The 22,343-nt window shown below is 40.8% G+C and overlaps 1 protein-coding gene across 1 annotated transcript in view; it reads right to left on the reverse strand.

The window, feature by feature from the left end:
* Positions 1 to 22,343, reverse strand: part of PROM1 (prominin 1) — a 326,288-nt gene that overhangs the window by 299,280 nt on the left and 4,665 nt on the right. The window lies entirely within an intron of this gene.

Consider the following 22,343-nt stretch of genomic DNA (forward strand, 5'->3'; position numbering starts at 1 on the left):
CTTTGACTCAAGGAGTCAAGGAACTTAGAGAGGAAGAAGAAATATTTTAAAAAGTTAGATTATTATCAACTTCTTTTTCCACCTGGGAACACATAATGACTGACTTCTTTTTAATTAACAGGCTTGAGGGTCTTAGAGAATACAGAAAGTAGCTAGGAAGCAAGTTCAAATGCTTATAAAATGAGGTTCTCTTCTCTATCCTCAGAATTTAAGTAGAATCTCCTCATCCATGAAAGATGAGGGAGCAGCAAGATAGGATTTAGCAAAATGCCCAATCTCTTCCAATAATCTGGATAGAATTCAAGATTTTAAGAGTTGTTTTCATGAAGGAAGAAGAAAATTTGCAAGTGAGAAGATTGTTCTAGATCAGCATTTGTTGATCCCAGAACTCCAGTTTTGGAGCCAGATAATCTTTTGTAGTGAGGGTCCGTTTTGTGCATGGTAGACTGTTAACACCATCCTTGGCCTCTACTCCACTACCTTGTTAAGTAGCACTCCCCCACACTGTGACAACCAAAAGTCTCCCTGGGAGGCAAAATCATCCCCAATCGAGAATAGACCCAGGGTTGGAATTTCTTAAAAAAGGAAAAATGTCACAGGTGAAATTACCGAATGTGAGCAGAATTTGATCGGATATATGACAGCAGAGGTCCCTGGTAGCAGTTTTGGCCAACACTAAGGATTGTGGCCTGGAACTGAAGGCCCCTTACCTGCATGCCCAGGACACTTGGTCCATTGATGCTACTTACCTGGACTTGGGTGCAGGTGAGTTTTCTTCTCCTGTGGATAAACACTTATTTTCTCCTGTAATCCTCAAACAAACCCATCAGGTCAGTATTATTAGCCCCTGGAGGCAGATGGAAAATCTGAGGGGCAAGTAAGAAATGATTTGTTCAAGGTCCCAGGAGGGGCAGACCAGGACTCAAGGCTGTCAGACTCCTTATAAGAACTCTTCCCAGGACAACACCAAGAGAAGGTCTGCACTGCAGGGGTGCAAGATAAGGCCTAGACTCCTGGGGAAAATACACTAATTGGAGTGGGTAGTTCAGCCTCCAGTCGGGGAATGCATTTCAGTCAAAATAACCTAGAAAGCAAGGGTAGAAGACAATAAGGACTATGCTGGGGAGTTAGCAATTATATAGATACATTTTCTTTTTAGAGAAGTTGTAGGTTTACAGAAAAAGCATGAAGAAAATAGAGTTCTCATATACCCCCCCATTCTTAACTTTGCATTAATGTGGAACATCTGCTACAATTGATAAAAGAATATTGTAATTATAATATTAATTATAGTCCATGGTTTGCCAACCTTTGCATTTGTACCAAATCACCCCCAGTGGTGGAAGAATTACAAATTTAATCCTTGCAGGGACTGTAACCCGCTTCCATGCATACTTCCACATGTACATTCACAAACATATGGTGTGGCACACAGTGCTGGGTGCACCTTCAGAATTCAGCCCAGCACCATCAGAATGCAAACATTTACTAACAACTTTGGCTGAGCATAGACTCATTTAGAAAAAAGAATAGAACTGACTTCTGGGAAGATGACTGAATAGAGTAGCTCGAGATTAGCCTTGCTCCATGGAAAAGTTAGAGAAGGGACAGGAGGGCGACTGAGGTGGCGATTCAGGAGCGTGACTGACCTGGGTCAACCTTCTGCACCACATGGGGCAGTCCTGGTTGCAGAGGCTGAGAAACTGAGAGGCAGAAAGCTGAAGCTGGTGTGAAGGCACAGAGGCTTGGAGCCTACAGGAGTGCGAGGACAGGAGCCAGGGACTAGGAAGTAAGCCAGGCTGCATTCCTTGGGTGCACTACCCTCACCAGTGCAGCCCCATGACCAGCGAGTCACCCCACGCACCCGAACCCTGTCACCGGCTCCCATTCCTCACACTCCAGGAGCCCCAACCACACCACCACCCAGTACATGTACCTGCTCCACACACCCACCCCAGGTGCGGCCCAACCCACCTCTCCTACACCCTCACAAGCACTAACTCCCCCTCCCTGTTCCTTTTGCTGGTGCATAAAGGCTACAGGCACTAATCTCTATACCTATGCTAACCTTGCCCTCCTGCCCATAGTATCACACAGCTTCACCCTGTCCCACCAGGAGCTCTGCGTATCACGTTAAGGCACTCCTAGGCCCATGCATGCACATGAGTCCCCAATCATGTCATTCCGCTCTGGGAACCTCAGTTTACAGCAGCCCTAGAACTGCATATGCACATGGCCCTCAGCCACACTTCCCAGCTCTGAGAAAGTGCTGACCTGTGCAGCCGGGCCACATCTGCCCCCAATCCATGAAGGCATAACGCTGACCTACTGCCACAGCTCTATGCATGTGCACAAAGGGCCCTGCGCCTTAGACCAGTGCACACCAGGGTTACGGCCCCCAGACAGGTGCATCCACACAGCTAGGTCCTCCCTGGCCACTGGGTGCCCACATTCACATGCACCAGCATAACATCCCAAACCTGTGCCTATACTTGCCCTGAAGCAAATCACTGCACTGAGTGTCCCACCCCGTGCCCTGCTCCCTGCTGTACAACCATTCCGCAAACACAAGGGCTTAGGCTACAGACAGAAATCAATTCCCAAAGTAAATCAATGAAGATATTTACACGCCATGAAGACAGCAGCAGATCAGTAAACATACTACAGTGCAGACAGATATCGCCCTGGCTGATGACCAAATTAAAACACCAGAGGAGACACAAATATTGGAACAACTAATCAAAGATATTCATACAACTCTACTTAATAAAATAAGAGGGAGATCAAATGACATAAAAGAGATCAAGAAGACAGTAGAAGAGCATAAAGAGGACTTTGAAAGAATAGATAGAAAAATAGTGGATATCACAGAGATTAAAGACTTTGTTGATAAATTAAAAAAACATACTAGAGGCACACAAAATCAGATTTGAGGAGACAGAAGAAAGAATAAGTGCTATAGAGGACAAGATAACTGACTTCAAAGATTCAAAACAGCAGATGGCAAAAAAGATGAAAAAAATTGAATTGGACCTCAGGGAAACGATAGACAAAACAAAGTACACAAATATAAGAATCATTGGCATCCCAAAAGGAAAAGAGAGGATTAAAGTCTAGGAAGAGTAGCTGAGGATATAATGGGGGAAAACATCCCAACTCTCATAAAGGACCTAAATAAACAAGTCAAAGAAACCTGATGAACTCCAAACAGAATAAATCCAAACAGGCCTTCCCCAAGGCACATACTAATCAGTCTGCCAAATGCTGAAGAGAAGCAGAAAACCCTGAAAGCGGCAAGAGAAAAACAATCTACTACATACAAGGGAAACAAAATAAGACTGAGTTCAGACAACTCAACTAGCATCCTGGAGGCAAGAAGGCAGCGGTAAGATATATTAAAGATCCTGAAAAAGAAAGGCTTCCAGCTAAAAAGTCTGTACCCAGCCAAATTGTCCTTCAAAATTGAGGAAGAGATTAAAGTTTTCACAGACAGAAAAGTCCTGAAAGAACTTGTCAACAATAGACCAGCCCTACAAGAAATACTAGGAGTTCTGCTGGCTGAAAAGAAAAGACAGGAGTGAGAGGTCTAGACGAGGGCACAGGGGATAGAAGAGTACCATTAAGGGTAATTTAAAGAATACAAAGAGAAAGAGAGAAAAGAATATATAGATCTGACAAATAAAATAAAAAAGATAAAATGGTGGAATCAAGAAATGTCTTTTCAGTAATAACTTTGTTAATGGACTAAACTTATCAATTAAAAGATACAGATTGGCAGAATGGATTAAGAAAGTAATCCAGCTATATGCTGCTTACAAAAGACTCATCTTAGACACAAGGATACAAATAGATTTTAAGTGAAAGAATGGAAAAAGATTTTCCATGCAAGTTATAACCAAAAGAAAGCAGAAGTAGCTATACCAATATCAAACAAAATAAACTTTAAATGTAAAGACATCATAAGAGACAAAGAAGGACACTACATATTAATTAAAGGGTCAATTCACCAAGAAGATATTGCAATCATAAATGTTTATGCTCCCAATCAAGGAGCTTGATCAAAGTACATGAGAAAGACATTTGCAAAATTGAAGGGACTGATAGATGTTTCAACAATAATAGTAGGAGACTTCAATTCACCACTCTCCTCTATAGATAGAACAACCAGATAGAAGGAAATAGAGAAGTTAAATAAATTGATAAATGAATTAGATTTAACAGACATATATAGGTCATTGCACCACAAAACATAAGATTATACATTCTTCTCTAGTGCTCATGGAACATTCTCCAGGATAGATCATATGCTGGGGCACAAAACAGGTATTTATAAATTTTAAAGCATTGAAATTATTCAAAGCACTTTCTCTGATCACAATGGGATGAAGCTGGATCTCAATAACCACCAAAGAACGAGAACATTCACAAATATATGGAAATTAAATACCACACTCTTAAACAACAAGTGGGTCAAAGAAGAAATTGCTAGAGATATCAGTAGCTATCTGGAGATGAATGAAAATGAGAATACAATTTATCAGAACTTATGGGATGTGGCAAAGGCTGTGCTGAGAGGGAAATTTATTGCCTTAAATGCTTATATTAAAAAACAAGAAAGAGGCCTTAACAGCACACCTGGAGGAACTTGAGAAAGAACAGCAAACTAACCCCAAAGCAAGTAAAAGAAGAGAAATAACAAAGATTAAAGTAGAGATAAATGAATGGGAGAACAAAAGAATGAAACAAAGAATCAAAACCAAAAATTGGTTCTTTAAGAAAATCAATAAAATTGATGGGCCACTAGCAAAACTGACAAAGAAAAAAAAGAGAGAGAGAGAGGATGCAAATAAACAAAATCAGAAATGAAAAGGGGTGCATTACTACAGACCCTGAAGAAATAAAAGAAATCATAAGAGGATACTGTGAGCAACTATATGCCAACAAACTAGACAATTTAGATGAAATGGACAAATTCCTGAAGACACACAAACAAGCTACACTGACTCAGGAAGAAATAGAGGATCTCAACAAACCAATCAGAAGTAAAGAGATACAATCAGTCATCAAAAATCTTCCTACCAAGAAAAGCCCAGGGCCAGATGGCTTCACAGGGAAATTTTATCAAACATTACAAAAAGAACTAACACCAATCCTGTTCAAACTTTTCAAAAAAATTGAGGGAAAGGGAACTCTACCTAACTCATTTTATGAAGCTAATAGCATTTTAATACCAAAACTGGGTAAAGATGCTAAAAGAAAGAAAAGCTACAGGCCAATCTCCCTAATGAATATAGATGCAAAAATTCTCAATAAAATATTAGCAAATTGAATCTAACAACAATTTAAAAGAATTATACACCATGACCAAGTGAGGTTTATACCAGGAATGCAAGGTTGGTTCAATACAAGAAAATGAATTAATGTAATACAGCACATAAACAAATTGAAAGGGAAAAATCACATGATCATCTTGATTGATACTGAAAAAGCATTTGACAACATTCAGCATTCTTTTCTAATAAAAACACTCCAAAGGATAAGAATCAAAGGTAACCACCTCAATATGATGAAGAGAATAGATGAAAAACTGATAACCAGCATCATACTCAATGGAGAGAGACTGAAAGCCTTCCCCCTAAGATCAGGAACAAGACAAGGTAGCCCACTGTCACCACTATTATTTAACATTGTGCTAGAAGTTCTAGCTAGAGCAATCAAGCAGGACAAAGAAATAAAAGGCATCCAAATTGGAAAGGAAGAAGTAAAACTCTTATTATTTGCAGATGATATGATATTATACTTGGAAGATCCTGAGAAATCTACAGCAAAGTTACTTGAGGTAATTAACAAATTCAGCAATGTGGCAGGTTATAAAATTAAATGTGCAAAAATCAGGAACATTTCTATACACAAGCAATGACCTAGCTGAGGAGTCAGTTAAGGGAAAAAGTCCATTCAAAATAGTAACTAAAAGAATCAAGTTCTTAGGAATGAACTTAACTAGGGATGTAAAGGACTTGTACACAGAAAACTACATAACATTGCTAAGAGAAATCAAAGGAGATCTAAATAGGTGGAAAAACATTCCCTACTCATGGATGGGAAGCTAAATATAGTTAAGATGTCAATTCCCCTCAAATTGATCTACAGATTCAACACACTACCAATCAAAATTCCAACAACCTACTTTGAAGAGTTGGAAAAGCTAATTACCAAATTCATCTGGAAGGGAAAGAGACTCTGAATAGCTAAAAGCATCCTAAAAAAGAAGAATGAAGTGGGAGGATTAACACTCCCTGACCTTAAGACCTATTATAAACCCACAGTGGCCAAAACAGCATGGTACTGACACAAGATAGAAGCATTGACCAATGGAATCGAATCAAGCATGCAGAAATAGACCACCAAATCTATGGTCAACTGATTTTTGACAAGGCCCCCAAATCCTCTCGACTGGGACAAAATAGTTTTTTAATAATAGGGCATGGAAAAATTGGATATGAATAGCCAAGAGAATGAAAGAGGACCCCTTTCTTATACTCTACACAAAAATTAACTCAAAGTGGATCAAATACCTAAATATAAGAACGCACCAAAAGCTTCTAGAAGAAAATGTAGGGAAACATCTTCAAGACCTAGTAATAGGAGGTAGCTTCCTAAACTTTATAACCAAAGCACAAGCAACAAAAGAAAAATAGATAAATGGGAACTTCTCAAAATCAAATGCTCTGGGCGGGCCACGGTGGCTCAGCAGGCAAGAATGCTCACCCGCCATGCCAGAGGACCCGGGTTCGATTCCTGGTGCCTGCCCATGTTAAAAAAAAAAAATCAAATGCTCTGCACTTCAAAAGACTTTGTCAAAAAGATGAAGTGGCAGCCAACTCAATGGAAGAAAATGTTTGGAAATCACATATCAGACAAAGGTTTGACTTTCTGTATATACAAAGAAATCACACAACTCAACAGCAAAGAACAAACAACCCAATTATAAAATGGGATAAAGATATGAATAGGCATTTTTCTGAAGAGCAAATACAGATGGCTAGAAAGCACATGAAGAGATGCTCATTTTCATTGGCTAGTGGGGCAAGACTACAATGAGATACCACGTCACACCTATAAGAATGGCTGTTATTGAACAAACAGGAAACTATAAATGTTGGAGAGGATGTGGAGAAACTGGGACACTTATACACTGCTGGTGGGAATGTATAATGGTGCAGCCACTATGGAAGACTGTTTGGCAGTTCCTTAGGAAACTAAATATTAAGTTGCCCTATGACCCAGCAATAGCACTACTTGGTATGTACCCAGAAGACCTGAAAGCAATGACACAAATAGACATTTGCACATTGATGTTCACAGCAGCATTATTCACAATCGCCAAAAGATGGAAACAAACCAAATGCCCATCAACAGATGAGTGGATCAACAAAATGTGTTATATATATATATGATGGAATATTATGCAGTAGTAAGACAAAATGACGTCCTGGACCACATGACAAGATGGATGAGTCTTGAGGACATAATGGTGAGAGAAATTAGCCAGACACAAAAGAATAAATACTGAATGATATCATTTTCATGACCAGCATAAAGGTATAATCAGAGGCTTATAATGCAGAATATAGGGTACTTAGAGATATATCAAAGCTGGAGATGGGTGAACTGTTAGCTAATAAGATTGAACTCCAGTGTAAGGGAATAGATGGGAGTGAAGGTGGTTGTCTAGTGATTCTATAAGTAATATTACCATATTGAAGATGAAGAAGATTGAAAGGGGTTGTATAGACCTATGTGTCCCACTAATTAACACAAGAAATGTGAATTAGTTCTCACAAGAATTACTTCAAAGATATGATTGTTGTACAAAGAGTATTTAAATCCAGGGTACAGGGGGAAAACTACTATTGCATGCTATGAGCTATGTTCAAAAGGAAACCATGAGCACTCCCACAGCAACAGCAGAGGTAAATAATGGGGAGAGGGACAAGAGTTAAGAGGAGATTTAGATTTCTTATTTGGTGAGGGTGTGTTTATTGGTTTTCTGTCTCTTGGGACCAATGAAATTATCTAAAATTGAAAATGTTCGTGGACTGTGGACTTTGGGCCCTGTACATGATGCCCGATGAATGCAGGTGGCTGAAGGATGCACTGATGGAGATGTAGATTGGCAAATGATGGTGTATACTTAATGAACGAAAGTTGTGCTGCTACAGAAAGGAGCGAAGTCGTGAGGCATGCAACGATGTGAATGAACATGTGGGACATTTGGTGAGACAAAATAAGCCAGAAACAAAAAAACGACAATGTTATGGTCACCTTTAGAAAATGCTTGTAAGAAAACAGGGGCCTAGATTGTAAGCTTTTAGAGTAGACACATTAAGTCTGGAGTGGTGATTATTATTTCTAGATAATGAGAGTTTTATATAATAGCCTGATATTTAGAAAGAAGAAAGAAGCTGAACAGGTTGGGGTTAAAGTGATTCAGAACATAGGGGTAAGGATGACAGTGGGTATATTTGAGAACCACACATACTCTTTGAGACCAATGGAAGAAAGGTTTGTTTGATCTAGAACTGAAATTTTCTGTAAGGCATAATCTAATTCAACCTATCTGTATAGCTCATTTAAACAACTGAAACACAGGGAACACAGAATAAGAAAGAGGTCCTTTAATCCTGTATATATTATTGTAATGCCTGGTAACATCCTAGAGTGTATTAAGTAGATAATCAAAAAGTATTGGCAAAGTTCCCTGAGGGATAGGAAAAAGAATATGGAACTATTAAATCTTACCATTAGGAAATCCCCTGATACTGTGTCAAACTTTAGGGACACCCAAATCAATAGGCCATGCCCTTGATCATGAGGCTTACTCTTGTGAAGCTTATGTAGGTAGCGGAGAAGCTTAGACTACTTGTAGGCATGCCTAAGAGTTACTTCTGAAGGACCTCCTTTGTTGCTCAGATGTGGCCTCACTCTCTCTAAGCCCAACACCGCAGGTGAAATCATTGTCCTCCCTCCTACATTGGGCATGACATCCAGGGGTGAAAGCCTCCCTGGCAATGTGGGAGATGACTCCCAGGGATGAATCCAGCCCTGGCACCATGGGATCAATAATTCCATCCTCACCAAAAGGGGAGAAAGAAGTGTAATTAGTAAAGTATCAGTGGCAGAAAGAGTCCAAATAGAGTCGAGAGTCTACTCTGGAGGTTGCTCTCATGCAAGCTTTAGTTAGAACTTGCTACCTATCATATCCTGCAAACCCCCAACCACACCATTCCAGTCAATCCTAAAGAACACCTAGGGCAATATATGATTCCACAAGGGCTCCATGCACTAGAGTAACTTTCCAGAAACCTACAACCTCCATATGGGTCACTGGTCTAGATAAGTCCGAAATCTAGCCCAGCATCTCCAGAACATCAAATAGTTACATCTCCCTACCCCATATTAGTGACAGACCCTTTCCATATGAAAAATTTAGAATGGCCATAGCCCAACTCCCTAAAGAGAGGGATGGAAAGATCAAAGGTGATGATGGAGTTATACAAAGAAGATAGGTTTTAACAAACGAATATGAATGCTGAATCATTATATTGATATCTCATTCAGTCTCCAGTATTTTAGAACAGCTAGAAGTAAAAACCTAAAATTGTGAAATTGTAACACATGTCAAACTCTGAAATATGTTCTACAACTAATTGTGGTGATATGCTTTGAAATTTGTAGCTTTTGTGTATGTATGTTATTTTTCACAAAAAAGAAGAAAAAAAAGTTGATTGTGATGATAAAAAAAAATATTTAAGCCTTCTCGCCTCCTATATTCTGGAGCAGCTAGAAAGAAAAATATGAGAGGATCATACAGTAGACCATGAGAAACTCTGGAATGTGGCTACTTGTTGAGGAGTGCTTTGAAAACTATTGCTTTTTTATTTCTTTCCTTTGTTTATATGTTATATTATACAATTTAAAAAGTTATAAATAAAAAAAAGAACAGAACTATTTAAGAAATTTCCTGCAGACTAAGTTAAGATGTACCTAAAACATAATAGGGCTTCAATCCATCTCAGAAGAATCCAAGTGGCAATAAAGTGAAACAATAAGCTCTTAAAACAAATAAATGGAGAAACAGCAATGTATTTGTAGCTGCCATTTATTGATCATCTACTATTTGCGAAGTACTGAGCTAAGTGCTTTCCATACATTCTCTGCTTTAACTAAATCCTCATATGGGAGCACTCTTATCCCTATTTTTCCAGATAAGGAAACTGAGGCCCACAGGCCCAAGTTCTGCTTCCCTGGTCTCATAATAAGAATAGCAGTTACCATTTATTGAGGCAAGCATTACACTAAGTACCTTATATGCATCATTTCATTTCATATTTAAGATTATTCTGTAAGATAGGTATTATTCAAGTCAGTTCAACAAAAGCATATTGAGCATCTATTATGTTTTGGGTAGAGCAGTGGGTGGTAAGAATACAACAGTGAACAGTCCCTGTCCTCATGGAGCTTATACTCAAGGAGGTAAAGCAAGCATTAGACAGATACTTAGAGGTGTGATGTGTGTGGTGTAAGAAGACATGTTATGGGCAAATGGAGCCACAGAACAATGGTGTCATTTTACAGGAGGTAACTGACTCTCAGAGAAATGGGTATCTTAGGTGACCCTGGTAACAGGCCATCAATATGGGATTCTGACTCAGGCCCTTTTCCACTATGCTAAACCAGCTGGCAGGGGAGACAAGTTTTGAGAAAGCACTTCAAGAATTCTTGCTTGAAGATGCAAGAGATGTAGTGGAGAGCTGGAGGGAACTGCCTGAAAATGTGGAGCTGTGTTCCAGTAGCCATGTTTCTTGAAGATGATTGTATATTGATATAGCTTTCACAATGTGACTGTATGATTGTGAAAACCTTGTGTCTGACGCTGCTTTTATCTACCTTATCAACAGATGAGTAAAACATATGGAACAAAGATGAACAATGGGGGAACAAATGTTAAAATAAATTTAGATTGAAATGCTGGTGATCAGTGAGGGGGAGGGGTGGGAGTGTGGTATGTATGAATTTTTTTCTATTTTCTTTTTATTTTTTTGTCTGAATAGGTCCAAATGTTCCAAGAAATGATCATGATGATGAATATGCAACTATGTGATGATATTGTGAATTACTGATTATATATGTTGAACAGAATGATCAAAAGTTAAGAATGTTTACGTTTGTCTGGTGTTTTTTGGTATTTAAAAAAAATTTAAAAATTAATTAATGATATGAACTGACATTAGTGAATAAACTTGGAATATTTTGTTGGTAACAGAGACCATCAGGAGATAGAAATAGGGTAAGATATTGGGTAATTGGAGCTGAAGGGATACAGACTGTGCAACAGGACTGGATACAAAACCTCAGAAATGGACAGCACAATACTACCTAGCTGTAATACAATTATGTTAAAACACTGAATGAAGCTGCATGTGAGAAAAAAAAATTAATTAAAAAAAGAATGTATGTGTGTGAAGATTTTTCAATAAAATGTGTTTGTATGTTGTTTTATCAGTAAAAATATTTTAAAAATAAAAAAAATTAAAAAGAGAATTCTTGCTCAGTGATCTCCACAAAACACAAATCCATTCATTCATTAATTCATTTGATAAATATCTATTGAGCACCTACTGTGTACCACCTCTGTGCTAGCAGTTGGGACCCACCTGTGAACAAAACAAAGATCCTTGCCTTCACGTATCTTCTGCTCTAAGGCAGGAAAACAGACGATAAATGATAAACAGGAAAACACATGCAGTATGTGTGGTGATTTGGAGCTGTATGTACCCCAGAAAAACATCTCAAACTAAATCCATTCCTTTGGGTTTGAGCCCATTGTAAGCAGGATCTTCGATAAAATTACTTCAGTTACGGTGTGGCCCACCTCAGTCAGCTTGGGCCATACTCTTGTTATTGGAGTCCTTTATAAGCAGAATGAGATTTAGACAGAAAGAAAGAAAGCTACGAGAAGTAAGAATCTGAAATTCAACGGAACTCAGAAGAGAACTCAGAGGCCAGGAGAGGCCTCTGTATGCATTATATGTGAGAGGAGCCAAGGACCAAGGATCACTGGCAGCCAGTCCCGGAGTGCCAAGTTTTCAGAAAGAAAGCATCCCTTTGATGATACCTTGATTTGGACTTTTTTTCTGCCCTCAAAACTATGAGCTATTATTGTTTAATCATCCCTTTGCATAGTATTTGCTTGAGCCGCCTAGAAGTGAAAACGGTATAGTAAAAGTCAATGAATAAGCTGAAATATCAAGTCAGGAAGGAGACAGAAGACCCCTTAAGAGTGACTATGATAGTTTGAAACTGTATATACCCCAGAACGGTTATGTTCAAAAGAGATCAGCTAATCCATTCCTTTGGTGTAAACGTAATATGAACGTGGACCCATTGTAAGTAAGATCTTTTGGTAAGCACGTTCTTAAGTTGAGATGGGATCCACTTCATTCAAGGTGGTTCTTAATGCTCTTACTGTAGTCCTTTATAAAAGGATAAAAGCCAGAGAATCTCAGAAAAAAAGCCAGAAAAGTTTAGAGAGAAGGACACACAGAAGCTAAGAGAGATGGATGCTTAAAGAAGCTTAGTTTGCTAGCTGTTGGAATGCAACACACCAGAGACGGATTGGCTTTAAATAAAAGGGGATTTATTTTGTTGGTTCTTCAGAGGAAAGGCAGCTAACTTTCCACTGAGGTTCTTTCTTACATGGAAGGCACAAGATGGTCTCTGCTGGTCTTCTCTCCAAGCCCCTGGGTTCCATCAACTTTCCCCGGAGTGACTTCTTTCTGCATCTCCAAAGGCCTGGGCTGAGCTGCTAGTGCTGAGATGAGGAATGCCGAGCTGCTTAGGCTGTGCTGCTTGGCGTTCTCTCATTTAAGCACCAGCCATTTAATTCGAAGTTACTCATTGCAGCAGACATGTCTTCCAACTGACTGCAGATGCAATTAGCAACAGATGAGGTTCACACACCGTTGGCTTATGTCCGCAGCAACAAGACTAGGTATGCTCATCTGGCCAAGTTGACAATTGAATCTAACTAACACAGCGATGAAGCCACTGAAGCCAGAAGCTGGAAGCAATGAAACCTAGGAGAGTGGGAGAGACTGGTAGATGTGCCATGTGCCTTCCCATGTGAGAGAAGTGGAGGGTGCTGACAGCCTATCTTCAGAGTCCAGATATTGTCCTGCTGATGCCTTGATTTGGACATTTTCATGGCTTTCGAACTATAATGTTGTAAGTTAATAAATTCCAATTGTAAAAGTTGACCCATTTCTGGTACATTTGATTTCATCAGCTTTAGCAAACTAAAACAGTGGTGATCACCATAAGCCTCACTGAGAAAGGGCTTCAAATTGAGACCAGTAGGAAGTGAGGAGTGAGCCACATGGTCGTCTAGGAAATAGGGAAAACCAGAGCAAAGGCCCTGAGGCAGGAGCAGGCCTGCACTGTTCAAAGAACATGAAGAGGGCACATGAAGAAACAGAAATCTGGAAAGCTGGCAGAAAAGATCTGTTGTCCAAGATCAAAACCAATTAATTTATGGTTGGTGAGTTTCAAAATTCCATCTTTAATCTTCACAATTGGAAGCCCACTGAAATACAGATGGCAGCATTCAAATCTGAGCTGGAAGTACTAATGCTTTCTCCATGAGTTTTAATGAGCATCTAGTCTGTGCCAGGCAGGCCCCATGCTTGGCACTTAGGGGCACACAGGTCACTTCAACCCTCATCCTAATGAGCTCTTTAGGGACCTGGCTGCCCAGGCAAGCTCTATTAAATGGAAAAGAGTGATGGTGGTAAAAATAATTGAAAGAGAAAATGGAACAAAAAGCAAACAAAAAACCTGGATCTGTCTAAATGCAACAATGATCATAAACTTCGGGAACCAAGACCTTGGAAAAACAGCTGAGTTAGAAGATGCTAGAATTTAAGTAAGACATAAAAAAAAACAGTTACAGATTTGCAGAAAAAAACATCTGCCTGCATGTCATGCTGCAAAATATTTTGAGAGTCATTAAGTGCTGCCTAAAAGTGCTAAAATACATACACCAGTAAAGAGGATTTGTTTTTAGAAATACCTCATTCACAGGGGAGGGAAAAAACAAGGAAAGTAAAATTAAAGTTGAATTCTAAGGGAAAAAAAATCCCCCAGGTAAGGAGAATTAGAGTTGCAAGGATTGCTAATGAGCATTGTGAGGCCACAGCGAAGTCAAAATTCAGTCAGTAAAAATGAGTAAAGCTATGTAATGGATACCAGGGGTTCTATTCTGTACAGATTTGAAATTTTCATTATAAAACAAAACAATTCATTTACCGATCCCTGCACATGCAAAAAAAAGAAAACAAGAAAGTCAGTGGCTGGAATATTGGTAAGTGGGAGGGGCACAGAGCTTCGAGAGTTAGGTTGATTTGGGGTAAAAGAGAAGACCCAGCCAGCAAGGAGGGATCTGCTGCCAGGCTGCATTTGGTCATTCTCATCACATTAGCTTCTTACAGAAATAAAATGGTCAAATGCTTCAAAAGTTTGATAAAGAAGGGATGGCGATGGAACCAAAATTGCTCCCTCTCAGTTATGGGCCAAGCAGCAGCAGGGACTGTGGAGTAGGCCAGCCTGGAATCCTGACTGTCTCACTTAACTATGTGAGACACCATGGACATGACCCTTAACTCCCATGGGCCTTAGTTTCCTCATCTATCCAATGGAACTACTCAGTCTCACTCAGTAAATAAAGTAAAGCATGTACAGGGCTTGGATATCAAGAAGCTGGCTCTCACCTCCTGACCTCTCCACCTTGGATTGTATTTGGGGCAGGAAAATAATCCTTCTTTCTCCTGCCTTGTTCTCTCCAGTCCCACAGATCTGTGTCTGTTTGGAGAAGCTGGATAAAATGATAACCTAAAAACACCAGAGCCACTGGTTATGGCCTAGCTGTTTCCTTTCCACTCCTCATGGCATGCCCAAGAGACACAACCCTTTGATGAAAGTGTGCTGGGAAGCACAGAACACCTGTCTCCATAGCTTATCACCACTGTGCTAAGGTGTTCTCCCCACTTACACATACACAGATAGAAGAGCACACCTTCTTAAAAGGGAAATCAGCTTAGTGCTTTCCTTCTTCCATTTTCAAAAAACACAAGGCTTGTTCCTTCACCAGAGTTCTCAATCTTAATTCATGGCTTCCTGCAGTCTCCCAAGATAAAAATTCAATGTTATCTATATCAAATATTTGTAATTTTGGTGTTTGCCCAACACGCAACCTCTTTTTTAGTTAGGAGGATCTCCTTTTTGCAGGGAATATTGGTGCGACATGGTCCAGCACCTTCTACCACAAAAGTCAAGGTTATCCTCCACTCACTTGACAACTACTCAAGGCATGACCCATGACCTTGAAAAATCAGCAAGCACATGAACCAGGGAGATCATTTCAGATGTTGCTAAGAATCATGACAAAAATCTAACCTAATAAGGAAATGACTGGGGTGGAGTGAGAGGGTAACAATAGAGTTTCTTAGACCACTTCCAGATTTGAATTTAAACGGAAATCTCTTTTACTCTGGGCCTGTGGACTGGTGCTGAGTGCTAATTCAGGTTAGGAGCTGGAGGTTCCATTCCTCACTCTACCTTTGGCTAGACAGAATCTTAGGGATAGATTGTTAGCCCCCTGCCTCAGTGCCCTCAGCTAAGAGGGCACTTCTTCTAAGAGAAGAATCCCTGAGCTTCTTCCCACAGTATGACAGTCTGCGATTGTTTCTTCTTCCAAGGTCAACATGATATCTGAACAAGCTGTGATTCACAGGGAGCTTAATATTTCAATTTAGGACCTATTAAATCAATTACTGATAGACACATGGTCAAGCTGCTCAGCAGCTTCTTTAGTCAATTCATCTTGCATCATAAATTAAAGCCAGAAAACCCCCTGATGTCACTCAGTGTTAATGTGTAGATATCATCTAAGGGTTGATCAGAGCTTATAGTAAGCTTCTTGGGTACCCCCTCCAGCTTCTGCTTGATTCCAGGCTTCTGGCTGCCACTTAGAATTACCCACACTGAACATGACTTTCATGTAGTGTTCCTAAGATGTTTTAAGTAATTGTGCACTCTAGGAGGCATGGCCTCACAGCAGCAGGTTCTGGAAGCCTTTCTGACACACTGAATTAGCTCTAAGCCAGAATGTGAAGTTGGTATGGAAGGAAGAACATGAGCTTCATAGCCAAACAGACTTGGATTCAAATCCTGTGTCTACACTATTTTGTGCGACCATGGACATGTCTAAGCTCTAAGCTCTCAGAATTTCAGTTTTACCACTTACAAAATGGGAGCCATTGCTTGATAGTTATCATGAGAACTTTATGAAGGGGACTGGCTTTCTGCCAGCCTCTTCTTCAGAAGTGGAGGCTTCACGGTGCTCCCTGTCTGTTTTCTTCACTCTCCCCTCCATGTTTTCCCTCATTCTTCTTTTCTAAAGCATGATGACACCCAAACTTGCTCTGGTTTCAGAAGGTGCCATGCCTGAGCTCACTGTGTCTTCACAGCACCCCTGCTGCTTCTCCTTGTCTCACCCTGTAGGGTCCTGCCTCCTCTTTGTCCCCATGCAGTTCTGGGGATCCCCAAGGAATGCAGGTCTGGCCAGCACTGTGAGTGCTGGTCATTTGTTCCCCTTTCTGCTCAGGCCCTCTCTGGGTGGTTGTGCCAGCCAGGAGCCAAGTGTCTTGCCTGCCTACTTATGGTTTTCCCAGGTCTGATAATGATGATCCTCTGCTGTCTTTCAGATGTTCCATATTGGAGAACCTCTCTCTCCTTCCTTGGTATTCCCCTCTCTCTAGCAAAACGATAATAGGACCACTTGTCACCCTTCAATGGACAATTTATTCATACCTATTTTTTCCTCTTTTTACCTTTCCTGATAGTCTTCATTTCTACGCTCTTCTCCAGACTCTCTCTCCTGTTTTTTCTTATCTGCCTATATTGCTTCCTTTAGTATTTCTTGTAGAAGGAGTCTCTTAGTCACAAATTCTCTCAGTGACTTTTTCTCTGAGAATATTTTAATCATCCCATCGTTTTTGAGGGAGAATTTTGCTGCATATATACTTGTTGGTTGGCAGTTTTTTTCTTTTAGAATCTTAAACATATCATATCACTGCCTTCTTGCCTCCATGGTTTCTGCAGAGAAATCCATATGTAGTCTTATCAAACTTCCCTTATATGTAATGGATTGCTTTTCTCTTGCTGCTTTCAAAATTCTCTCTTTGTCTCTGACATTTGACACTCTGATTAGTAAGTATCTTGGAGTATGTCAATTTGGATCTATTCTGCTCAGGGTATGCTGCACTTCTTGGAACTTTAATTTTATGTCTTTCATAAAAGATAGAAATTTTTCATTGATCTTTTCCTCCATTAGTTTCTTTGCTGCTTTTCCTTACTCTTCTCCTTCTCGGACACTAATAACACATATATTCATGTGCTTCATGTTTCCATTCAATTCTCTGAGACTCTGCTCATATTTTTCCATTCTTTTTTCTATATTTTCTTTTGTATGTTGGATCTCAGATGACCTGTTATCTAGTTCACGAATCCTTTCTTCTTCCCCTTCAAAACTATTGTTGTAAGTCTCCATTGTTTTTTCATCTCTTCTATTGTTCCTTTCATTCCCATGAATTCTGTTTGTTTTTTCAAACTTTAGATTTCTTCTTTATGTCCGCCCAATGTCTTCTTTATATCCTCCCTCAATTCATTGATTTGATTTTTGATGAGATTTTGCATGTCTGTTCAAACATCCTGAATTGGTCGTTTCAACTTCTGTATTTCATTTGAAATGTTAGTTTGTCCTTTTAACTGGGCCAAATCTTTGATTTTCCTAGTACGCGTCCTTACTTTTTTGTTGTCATCTAGGCATTTGCTTTTCTTAGTTAGTTTATTCTGGAAGTTGTTTTCACTCATTTACCTAGGGTTTTCTTGTTGGATGTTTCTTCTCTATCTGTTCTTTGGCATTCAGTTCAACATATTCTGGACTTACCCCATGCGGGTTCTGTTTAACTGATCAGAATTTTTCAGTTCTTCTTTCTCTGTTTATTACCCTGCCTATATGAGCCTTTTTTTCTTTTTTGAGGAATGTCTCCTCAGAAATTATTGACCCCAGTCAGATTTCCCTAGACCAGACAGACCCATATCTCAGGAGGAGATAGTAGCCAATATTAAGTTGAGGGTGAGATCCCAGAGGTTGTCAGACTTTCCTATTAAACCTCTAGACCCTATGCTTTTCCTATCCTAGCATGTGGCACTTGTCTGTCTGCAGCTACCCACCTGCTTAAAGTGATGTGGTAGCTTTAATTTCAGCAACCTCTCCCTGCCAGGGGCTTGGTGGAGACCTAGGTTGAAGTAGTAGGTGGGCCTTGATTGCTTCTATTTTCCAGCCCCTGGGGCCTGAATCCCTGAAGGAGGGCCTCCACTTGAGCTGGGCCCTGCTCCTCTTTTCTTGGGGAAGATACACCCATTAGGGAATTGTCCCTACCCATCTATTTACTTTGTCTCTCAGACATGCCTTAATTCTGCCCTTGCCTGGGGCATTGCTGGAGCCTGAGTGTTCTCAGTTCTATATAATGAATTATTAAGGAGTTTTAAAAAAAAGTCTTTTCAGAGTCAGACCACTCACTGCTCCCCAGCTTTGCCAATTAAGAGCTGGAGTTGGTATGCTGCTGTATGTGTCCCCAGGCTCTACCTACTCCCTTTTCTGGGGGCTCAGCCCTTTTCTAGTATTTTATGCTGACCAACTCAAAAAGCCTCTGGGTTTGTTTTGTTTCATTTTGTTTTTGTCCTGTAAGCCCTGCCTCCTCACTGCAAAGGCAAAAACTCCTGGTTCCTTTATTGCTTATATCATGTTTATCTGTGCTTGGGCCTGTTTTAACTTTCAGCATTTGTTAATTAATTCCACAGTTGGAGCTTGGTTGAGCTAATTTTCTTGCTACTAGTAAAGTCTGTTTCCTTTCCCCTCAGGGAACCAGGCTGCTGTGCCCATGGGGAGGGGTGCTGGCCTCCACAGCTTGGAAGACTTAACAGTTCTGTGTGGGATCTCAGCCATTCTATCCATTCCAGACTGGTGTATGATGTGTGCCTGGTCACTGATATCCCCCCAGCAGTTGTTCCTTATAGTTTTTGGCAATTTACTAGTTGCTCTTGAGGATGAACTAAATATCACACCTCACTATGCTGCCATCTTGCCCCAAATTTGGACAATTTATTCAAATGCTCCTTTTGTTTTCACCTGTCACTGCCTCTCTCTGAGAATGCAGATGGAGTCCACAGGACACAGGACCAAGGCTGCAGAACCAAGTAAGCAAGTGAAGGTACAATGCTCCACCTGGGGTTGCCCCTTCTAGCAGTGCCCAGGCCTTGGCTGTTGGGCCCAGCTTGTCTTTGTGTTATTCTCTGCCCCTGGGATGAATTACCACCCAGAGAACAATAGACTTTGGGAGACCCCAGAGGCAACAGGCTTCCAGGGGCATGCACCCACTACCTCCTCAGCCAGGCCTGCAAAGATTCAAATTCCAGCACCAAAAGATCAGCCACCCACAGGTGAGGAAAGTTGAGACCTTAAAAGGCTACATGTATTTGGTCTTTGTATTAGTCAGGGTTCTCTAGGGAAACAGAACCAACAAGAGATCTGAAAATATAAGATTTTATAAACGTGTCTCATACAACTGTGGGGATACCCACATCAATATTCCATAGGGAAAGCTGTGGATTGGCAACAATGATGACGGTCTTTGATGAATTCTACAGGAGAGGATGGCTGGCTGAAGTAGAGATGAAAGTTCTTCTGACTGCTAAAAGTATCACCTCTCCCTTAAATGCTTCAGCTGATTGGATTCTCTAGCTGTGGAAGTCACTACCTTAGTTGATCATAGATGTAATCAGCCATAGATGCAATCAACTGACTGATGATTTAACAAACCATCCTTCTGGTTTATTAACCAGCCACGAAATGTTCTTTCACTAACTGTTAGGCCAGTTCTTGCCTGGCCAAACAACTGGGCACCATCACCTGGCCAAGTTGACACATGAATCTAAACATCACAGCCTTTTGTATCAGAAAGTCAGCACAGGTGCCTGAACAGGTGGTCTATTTATTATTAATGTTCTCTTAGACTGGTTATTTCACCTCTCTGGGCTTCAGTTTCCTCCTATGTAAACTGGGGCTATCCTAGCATCCCAGATGAGTCAATAAAGTGTGCTTAGCACTGTGACTGGCACCTATTAATATTCAACAAGTGTTAATTAGGAATTTGCTATGTGCTGGTTGATGCCTCCCCTAAGCTCACAGTGTGGGTGCCTGGTGGAGTCCGTCCAACTCCAAAGCCTTTGCTTTGCCCTGGACACCATGCTGTTTCCCCTTTTTTCAAGCAGAAAGGAAAAAGGCAGACTTAAAACCTGTCAGAGAGGCCTTCCCTCCTGTCAGGGTCAACACAGTGCCTGGGTTCAGCTGCTTCTGTTTCCTGGCTGCCACTAATTGAATCGGCTGCCCCTGACTTCAGAGTCAACAGCCAGCCAACAGCAGCCTGGCATGATGCCTTGGAGAGCAGAGTTGCCAAAAGGTCACTTGCTACACAGGCCCACCTGCTGCGGAACCACCCGTGTTGATAAAGAGAACTTAGGAAATGTTTTAGCCCGGGGTTTTCCCTGATCTACCCCACAGGGCACCTTGTCAGCTTCCAGGAAACCTGATGCTCGAGATAGAATATGTTTATGCCACAGGAATTCTCATAGTGTTTGGCCCAAGGCTTCTCAAAATCCAGCCCACCCATCTCTCTAGTGCTAAGTGAAGGGATTCCCTCACTAAAATCCAGTGTAACTCAAACAGAGCTGCACCCATCCTCTCAACCCTTAATCCACTGTATGTAGCATTCATAGCACACTCCTGTCTGCCACAAATCCCCCAAGTGGTGGAGGTAGCCACTCTCTAGGGAGCCTCCAGTGAGGACATCACCCAGCACAGGGAAGGTCAAACTTCTTGCACAATTCTCCCCTTCTCCTTACACAGGCAGCTATGCAAATCTTTACCCTTATCTTTTCTTTCCGCAAACTTTCCCATTCTTGTTTTAGTTTCCTAAGTTGCTCAAGCAAATACCATGAGCTGGGTTGGGTTAAATAATGGGAATTTAAGTGCTCACGGTTTTGAGGTTAGGAGAAAAGTCCAAATTAAGGCATCATCAAGGGGATGCGTTCTTCCTGAAGACCCTAGTGTTCTGGGGCTGGCTGCCGGCAAGCCTTTGGCCTTAGACTATCTCATGGCAAAAGGCACATGGTGGTGTCTTCTGGCCCTTCCCTTTTTTATCGGGTTCCATTGAATTTCACCTTCTTACTCCCCGTGGTTTTCTCTTTCTCTATCTGAATTTCATTCTGCCCACAAGGGACTGCAGTAAGAGGAGTAAGATCCATCCTGAATGAGGTGGGACACACTTTAACTGAAGGAACCTCATCAAATTCTCCTACTTACAACGGGTTCACACCCACAGGAAAGGATTAAGTTTAAGAACATGTTTTTCTGGAGTACATACAGCTTCAAGCCACCACAACACTGAAGTTAGAAGCAGCAGCATTCAGTAGACTGTAGGCAGTAATCCACTAAAAGACAGGCATTGAGGTTTCCAGGTTCTTTAGTTCAAGGATCTTTCCCTCAATCCCCTGATAAAGGGAAAATACAATATAGTAAAAGCCCCTGAACTGGGCTTTTGCATCTTAGCCTGAGAGGCAGCATTGAGATGGAAAGCTGTGTGAGGGTGTGTGTGTGTGTGTGTGTGTGTGTGTGTGTGTGTGTGTGTGTGTAGTTATGTGGGTGAGGTGCAGTAGTGCTCTCAGATTCTATGTCCTTGCTCTTTCTGAAGGGCTTGCTCTCTCTGTACCTCAGTTTCTGTGTCTGTAAAACGAAAAGCCCAACAGTGATGTGTATCCTACAAAGCTACTACTTTATAAAAGCCTATTTACTGATTTATTAATGGAACCCTTCTCTGGAGGAGGAGCTTATGTCTAAGATGTTTTTTCAGTTTTGATGCATGGAGTCCTACAGCTTGAGCAGAAGTGTTCTACTAGGCCTTGAGTAGTATTCCAGCAACAAATATCATAAAGATTTGGCCAAGAGTGTGCCTTGTCCATCAGTATCCATTCTTTCCATCTCCCTTCCAGTACATGACCTCTTCTGGTAAAGATTACATTTCTCAGCCTTCTTTTCAGCTAGTTGTACCAACGTGACTAAATTCTGGCGAAGTCGAGGTCATCAGGAGTGGTGTACTATCTTC

This window comes from Tamandua tetradactyla, chromosome 19 (genome assembly GCF_023851605.1).
Source record: "Tamandua tetradactyla isolate mTamTet1 chromosome 19, mTamTet1.pri, whole genome shotgun sequence".
NCBI classification, from domain to species: domain Eukaryota; kingdom Metazoa; phylum Chordata; class Mammalia; order Pilosa; family Myrmecophagidae; genus Tamandua; species Tamandua tetradactyla.